The following is an 8,439-nucleotide window of genomic DNA, read 5'->3' as shown; positions in this document are numbered from 1 at the left end:
GTACGCTGCATAGAAGTTAAATAAGCAGGGTGACAATATACAGCCTTGACATACTCCTTTTCCTATTTGGAACCAGTCTGTTGTTCCATGTCTAGTTCTAACTGTTGCTTCCTGACCTGCATATAAGTGTCTCAAGAGGCAGGTCAGGTGGTCTGGTATTCCCATCTCTTTCAGAATTTTCCACAGTTTATAGTGATCTGCACAGTCAAAGGCATTGGCAGAGTCAATAAAGCAGAAATGGATGTTTTTCTGGAACTCTCTTGCTTTTTCCATGATCCAGCAGATGTTGGCAATTTGATCTTTGGTTCCTCTGCCTTTGTAAAACCAGTGTGAACATCTGGAAGTTCATGGTTCACATATTGCTGAAGCCTGGCTTGGAGAATTTTCAGCATTACTTTACTAGCATGTGAAATGAGTGCAATCGTGCAGTAGTTTGAGCATTTTTAGCATTGCCTTTCTTTGGGATTGAAATGAAAACTGACCTTTTCCAGTCCTGAGGCCACTGCTGAGTTTTCCAAATTTGCTGGCATGTTGAGTGCAGCACTTTCACAGCATCATCTTCCAGAATTTGAAATAGCTCAACTGGAATTCCATCACCTCCACTAGCTTTGTTCGTGGTGATGCTATCTAAAGCCCACTTGACTTCACATTCCAGAATGTCTGGCTCTAGGTGAGTGATCACACCATCGTGATTATCTGGGTTGTGAAGCTCTTTTTTGTGCAGTTCTTCTGTATATATTCTCACGACCTCTTCTTAATATCTTCTGCTTCTGTTAGGTCCATACCATTTCTGTCCTTTATTGATCCCATCTTTGCATGAATGTTCCCTTGGTATCTCTAATTTTCTTGAAGAGATCTCTAGTCTTTCCCTTTCTATTGTTTTCCTCTATTTCTTTGCATTGATCGCTGAGGAAGGCTTTCGTATCTCTCCTTGCTATTTTTTGGAACTCTGCATTCAGATGCTTATATCTTTCCTTTTCTCCTTTGCTTTTCGCTTATCTTTTCACAGCTATTTGTAAGGCCTCCCCAGACAGCCATTTTACATTTTTGCATTTCTTTTCCACGGGGATGGTCTTGATCCCTGTCTCCTATACGATGTCATGAACATCCATCCATAGTTCGTCAGGCACTCTATCTATCAGATCTAGTCCTTTAAATCTATTTCTCACTTCCACTGTATAATCATAAGGGGTTTGATTTAGGTCATACCTTAATGGTCTAGTGGTTTTCCCCACTTTCTTCAATTTCAATCTGAATTTGGCAATAAGGTGTTCATGATGTGAGCCACAGTCAGCTCCCGGTCTTGTTTTTGCTGACTGTAGAGAGCTTCTCCATCTTTGGCTGCAAAGAATATAATCAGTCTGATTTCAGTTTTGACCTTCTGGTGATGTCCATGTGTAGAGTCTTCTTTTGTGTCATTGGAAGAGAGTGTTTGCTATGACCAGTGCGTTCTCTTTGCAAAATTCTATTAGTCTTTGTGCTGCTTCATTCTGTACTCCAAGGCCAAATTTGCCTGTTACCCCAGGTATTTCTTGACTTTCTACTTTTGCATTCCAATCCCCTATAATGAAAAGGACATCATTTTGGGATGTTAGTTCTAAAAGGTCTTGTAGGTTTTCATAGAACCATTTAGCTTCTTCAGAGTTACTGGTTGGGGCATAGGCTTGGATTACTGTGATATTGAATGGTTTGCCTTGGAAACGAACAGAGATCATTCTGTCATTTTTGAGATTGCATCCAAGCAGTGCAATTCAGACTCTTTAGTTGACCATGATGGCTACTCCATTTCTTCGAAGGGTCAGTTCAGTTCAGTTCATTCGCTCAGTCTTGTCCGATTCTTTGCAACCGCATGAATCACAGCATGCCAGGCCTCCCTGTACATCACCATCTCCCGGAGTTCACTCAGACTCACATCCATTGAGTTGGTGGTGCTATCCAGCCATCTCATCCTCTGTCGTCCCCTTTTCCTCCTGCCCTCAATCCCTCCCAGCATCAGAGTCTTCCAATGAGTCAACTCTTTGCATGAGGTGCCCAAAGTACTGGAATTTCAGCTTTAGTATCATTCCTTCCAAAGAACATCCAGGGCAGATCTCCTTCAGAATGGACTGGTTGGATCTCCTTGCAGTCCAAAGGACTCTCAAGAGTTTTCTCCAACTCTCGCATCCATACATGATCACAGGAAAAACCATAGACGGACCTTTGTTGGCAAAATAATGTCTCTGCTTTTGAATATGCTATCTAGGTTGGTCATAACTTTCCTTCCAAGGAGTAAGCATCTTTTAATTTCATGGCTGCAGTCACCATTTGCAGTGATTTTGGAGCCCCCCCAAAAAATAAAGTCTGACACTGTTTCCACTGTTTCCTCATCTATTTCCCATGAAGTGATGGGACCAGATGCCATGATCTTAGTTTGCTGAATGTTGAGCTTTAAGCCAACTTTTTCACTCTCCTCTTTCACTTTCATCAAGAGGCTTTTTAGTTCCTCTTCACTTTCTGCCATAAGGGTGGTATCATCTGCATATCTGAGGTTATTGATATTTCTCCCGGCAATCTCGATTCCAGCTTGTGCTTCTTCCAGCCCAGCGTTTCTCATGATATATTCTGCATAGAAGTTAAATAAGCAGGGTGACAATGTACAGCCTTGATGTACTCCTTTTCCTATTTGGAACCAGCCTGTTGTTCCATGTCCAGTTCTAACTGTTGCTTCCTGAGGGTAAACCACCCTAAAAATTATTTAAGTCCTTGTTTTTGATATATCATATTAGAGCAAGTAATTAAACTTTCATGACTTTTTTTCCATAATATCTGAAGTTTAAAGTAGTTAAAATCATAATTTAATAGACAAATTTCCTCTAATGTTATATCTAAACATTTCTGAATATTTGAATCTTGTATTTGATCTAAACCATGTGAGTTCAGATATAATTAATGTGGTAATGGAGGGAAAGATAATTTTTTTTGTCTTCTTTCAAAAAGACCCCTTCTGAATTCTACTCTTTAGAAAACTCTCTTTAACACTTAGAAAAATTAAGATAAATTATTGTGATATATGTAATCTATTACTGTTTAAATGCAGAGAAAAACAATTATGATTGGAATGCTTCTTATTTGAAGTTTTGATTTTGTGTTGTATTTGTTCCCAAATCTTTTGAACAAGTAAAGTGAAAGTTTGCAAAGTTTTTGTTATGGCTGCAACAACCACTGTAAATTTAATTTGCAAAGTGTTACATTAATTTCAATTCAAATTTATAAATTAAATTTATAAATGTACCAGTATGCTTATTGTTCTTTTAAATGCTATTATTCCCAAAGCTATGACCAAAGCCATTAATCTGGGTAATATCACCAGGACCAGACATTGATTCCTCAAATTGTATTTCTTAAGCCAAGAGTTAAGAATTTCTTGCTCGGTCATGTCCAACTCTTTGAACCCATAGACTGTAGCCCTCCAGGCTCCTGTCTGTGGGATTCTCCAGGAGAAAATACTCTAGTGGGATGCCATTACCTTTTTGAAGGGATCTTCCTGACCCAGGGATAGAACCAGGTCTCCTGCATTGCAAGCAGATTCCCTACCATCTGAGCCAACAGGGAAGTCCCTCAGTAGCCTTACCTTAAAACACTTTCAGGAAAATGAATATAGTTTTTCAAAAACAGATTGAAGAAAACCATTTTCCTTCTTTTAGAAGGAAATCATGTCTGACCAGTTAGATTATAGATAGACTTAAAAAGTACTTTCCTAAAACAGCAAGGGTCTTGATATTTACTTCAAAGATTTTTTAACAAAGAAATAATGGCTATGTATTTAAATTGGTTAATGTCAGAAGGTATGCCTTAATGGTCAGGCTCATAATTTGAATTTTTTACCCTGTCGGTATTTCAAGTTAATTATCTTTTACTGCTTACAAAGGATAGAGATGTAAAATGATTCTGTTTTTTGATCCTGAGTCTCTATACGTCCTCTAATTCTGCTTGCATACTTCTTTACTGTATTTTATCAATTATGAGGAACCAGGTTAGCTTTCTAACATTTTACCTAAAAAATATATTGTCCATGTGCATAAGTTTAATGAGCATGTTTCAAAGTTACCATAGACAAATATCCTACCAATTATCTGACCAATTTTAACTCCTTTAAAAAAAAGCCCACTGAAATTGAGAAAATAAAAACAGTGAAGGAAATAGTTTTTTTTAAAGCTATTTTTTGAAAGATTAATTAATGAATCCCTGGCAAGCCTGATAAAAATAGATGGTTTAGTCACTAAATCGTGTCTGACTCTTGTAACCTCATGGACTGTAGACTGCAAAGCCCCTTTGTCCATGGACTTTTCCAGGCAAGAATACTGAAGGGGTTGCCATTCCCTTCTCCAGGGGATCATCCCGACCCAGGAATCGAGCCAGGGTCTCCTGCATTGCAGGCAGATTCTTTACCAACTGAGCTATGAGGGAAGCACCTCATAGATAAAAATAAATAAAATATTCAAATAATATTTAAATACATTACTGAATAATCTTGTAACTACTAAAGAAAATTAATCCATATATAAAACTCTGTGAACAAATAAGACACCAAGCTCAAACAGACTTTATGTTTTATTCTCCCCAATATTTTACTCAGAAAAGATATAAAATCTATTATATGCTCCAGAAGGTGGAAATCTTCCAAGCTTTTTATAAAAATTTTTTTTCTTCTCTCCATCATTTTTTCCTCCTTCTTTTTTCTTCTTTCTCTCTTATCTTTACTATTTTTTTTTAATTGCCTAGTTTGGTTAAAATTAGTTTAAACAAGATTGGAATAGTCTAATCATAAATGTTTGGTTTGGAAGTTATTTTGTAATGATGTCACCAATATTTTCTTTTTCAGGACAGTGTCTTGGAACTGAGCAATGGTGTTTTAATAGTGTTTTTGTGGTGTATGTTGTTGTTGTTGGTTAGTCACTAAGTCGTATCTGATTCTTTGCAACTCCATGGACTGTAGCCTGCCAGGCTCCTCTCTCCATGTGACTTCCCAAGCAAGATTACTGAAATAGGTTGCTATTTCCTTCTCCAGGGGATCTTCTGACTGAGGAATCGAACCCCTGTCTCCTGCTTGGCAGGAGGATTTTTTACCACTGAGCCTGAATGTTACATTCAGGTTATATCACACAAAATTATAAGAGGTGTATATCATTTTTCTTTTAAATCTATTTATTTATTTTTATGCAATTTTGTTATAATTTTCAGTAAATTTCCATAAGATACATGAAAATATATATTGGAAATATATAAAAATCAAAAGAAATTAAGGCCAAAATATTGATGGAGAGTCCAGTGTAAAATCTGACTTTTTTCTTCAATTGTTCTAAGATTTTGGGAAATGTGAGAATGAATAATGTTTTAAAGTAAATCATAACTATTCGTAAGGCTATATAGGTTTGATTTTCTTTGTAATTTGCTTTGACTTTCTTTTTAGCGGTTGATGTAAAATTTGACAGGGAGTGAGGGTTAGAAGCAAGAATAATGAATCACAGTTACATCTGGATTCAACAATAAGTTGACTCTCATTTAGATACTGCTCATGTTTAGTTACACTTATGGATAAATTTTTACTTTCAATGAATTATTTTTATACTGAATCTCTTGATTAAATCTAATGGCTGGAGGTAATTGGCTACAATACAAATATCACAGTTAATTACAATATTTGGCTACATACATGAATGAGTATATCTTTATGATCAAGAAAAATCTTAATTGTTGACTAAGTACTTGATTTTAATTTTGAATTTAAATAATTAAGCTATACATTCAGCTAATATCATGAGAAATGATTCATGAGAAATAATTTAACTAGAGCATAGATGTCAAAATTTTATAAATCAAAACTATATTCCTAAATTGAATAAGGGGCTTCCCTGATAGCTCAGTTGCTAAAGAATCTGCCTGTAATGCAGGAGACCCCAGTTCAATTCCTGGGTTGGAAAGATCTACTGGACAAGGGATAGACTACCCACTCCATTATTCTTGGGCTTCCCTTGTGGCTCAGCTGGTAAAGAATCTGCCTGCAATGCAGGAAACTTAGGTTTGATCCCTGGTTGGGAAGATGCCCTGGAGAAGGGAAAGGCTATACCCACTCCAGTATTCTGGCCTGGAGAATTTCAGGGACTGTTAAGTCCATGGGGTTGCAAAGAGTTGGACAAGACTGAGAGACTTTCACTTTCTTTCAAATTGAATAATACTTAGGTTAACTTCTAACACTTTGCTTATCCTTTGAGCTATAGTTCTGGATTCAAAAGTAAAGGAAACTTTCATAATTTCTTAAAAGTCTTATATCTAGAAGTTTGGGAGCAATACAAATGTAATTAATTCTTTATATTTACCAGCGTGTGAAAACAAATTGGCAGAATTAACGCTGTTATTTTTTCAAAAGAAAGATTTAACTCCCATGGAAAATTAACATTTTTGTTTCTGCAAGAGTTGTTATACTTTGTTTTTTGAATAACAGTGATATTTACATGTGGATATTAGAAAAGCTTTCTAAAATGGACAGTATCCAGTTTTGTGGGTCAAACAAGAACTCATAATATAAACCATCACTAATTGAAAAACACTGTAGGGTTGAACAGGAGATTTATTTTTCAGATTCAACAGAAAAATTTTAAACACCTACTGTTTGCCAGGGTTTGTTCTGGATATTAGAGATATATTCATGTAATTTATATTCTAAATTGTGGAAATAGCCAACCAAGGAAATAAAAGTGGAAATACATAGTCTGATAAATAATAACATGTGAACTGAAGAATAATAAAATATAGAAGAAGACTATGTGTTGGGGGAAGTTGTAAGTTTAAAAGTATGAGTCAGGGAAGGTGTGGCAAGGACATTGAAGGAAAGATATGAAGAGTGTTGAGGGAATGAGTCTTGAAATTATCAGAGGAGAGAACTGACGCAGAGAAACAGCAAGTGCGTGTGCCCTCAAGGGCGGGAGTGGTTCTCTGATGACATGCCAAGGGCAGAAGTTTGGCGAAGGGAGAAGGAAGCGGGGATCGTTAGAAGGAAAACACTGGGAGTGGATGAGCGCCCTTAGGCTTCTCATCTGATGGTATGAGAAGCCACTGAAATTTTTAGAAAAAGAAAATGATCACATTTGACAGGATGTGGTTGTGTTGAATACGGACTAAAAAAGGGCACCGATAGGGACAGGGATTGAATTATTGAGCTAAGAGAAGATGGTGTCTTGATGCAGGAAGTGTCTGTTATTAGTGCATGGACACGGGATATACCCTGAGGGTACTGCTAATTGGAAAGCGAGTGCTTAAACAGAAAGATTATTCAGTGCTCGCTTCGGCAGCACATATACTAAAATTGGAACGATACAGAGAAAATTAGCATGGCCCCTGCGCAAGGATGACACGCAAATTCGTGAAGCGTTCCATATTTAAAAAAAAAAAAAAAGAAAGAAAGAAAGATTATTCAAAGCGCCACAGTTTTTAGTTTGTCCACCAGATGGCGAGCTTTCACTATTAATCAGTCAACTATAGTCCAGACCCTAACATTTACTCAGGATTGAAATGATCCCATCAACATAGCTAAGTCTTCTTTGGAAGAACACACTACAACATCAATCGTATATTAAAACAAGTCAAATTATTTCTACATATCCTTGATATTTTACAAAAATAGTTTTTATTTCTAGTTTAAATTGACTTTAGCCAATAATTCAGTTCAGTTCAGTTCAGTTGCTCAGTCGTGTCCGACTCTTTGCAACCCCATGAATCGCAGCAGGCCAGGCCTCCCCGTCCATCACCAACTCCCGGAGTTCACTCAGACTCACGTCCATTGAGTCCGTGATGCCATCCAGCCATCTCATCCTCTGTCATTCCCTTTTCCTCCTGTCCCCAATCCCTCCCAGCATCAGAGTCTTTTCCAATGAGTCAACTCTTCGCATGAGGTGGCCAAAGTACTGGAGTTTCAGCCTTAGCATCCTTCCAAAGAAATCCCAATAATTAATTAATCATAATTAAAAGGAAAACAGCCCCAAAACATTATTTTATTCCCGCTATGACTATAATTCCCCATACTTCAGGTCACCAATCTACATAATTTAATTTTAAAAATTCTGACCGTTTGTTTCTGCACTTCCATGAATACTTTAGTTTTGAATAAGACTTTCAAAGTTTCAGATCACTTTTCCCCACATTTTTCCCTCATAAGATTCCTCAGAGGCAGGTATTGTTGCTTTAATAAGGAAAAGGAAAGCACAGGGAGTTTTCATGCTTTGCCTGAGTAATATATTTCCTTTCAGAATTATAAACTGCAGAGTTCAATATTAGAATAGTTTCCTTTAGGTATTTTCAATTAAAAAATAAAATATTTAAAAGTGCAGAAAATAAAATGTAGATAATAAAGCAATAATGATCAGTACCTCGCTTAATCAAACCTGAACAATGACCATATTTCCT

At 36.7% G+C, this 8,439-nt stretch overlaps 1 non-coding gene across 1 annotated transcript; it reads left to right on the top strand.

Annotated features, from left to right (window-relative positions):
* Positions 1-7,312: 7,312 nt before the first annotated feature.
* Positions 7,313-7,419, top strand: LOC138428554 (U6 spliceosomal RNA). Its single transcript, XR_011252494.1, has one exon. It is a non-coding gene; the product is annotated as a U6 spliceosomal RNA (small nuclear RNA).
* Positions 7,420-8,439: the final 1,020 nt, after the last annotated feature.

Source organism: Ovis canadensis, chromosome 23 (assembly GCF_042477335.2).
Source record: "Ovis canadensis isolate MfBH-ARS-UI-01 breed Bighorn chromosome 23, ARS-UI_OviCan_v2, whole genome shotgun sequence".
NCBI lineage: Eukaryota > Metazoa > Chordata > Mammalia > Artiodactyla > Bovidae > Ovis > Ovis canadensis.
Note: the sequence above shows the minus strand (reverse complement) of the source record. Positions and strands in the feature narration are given on the sequence as shown.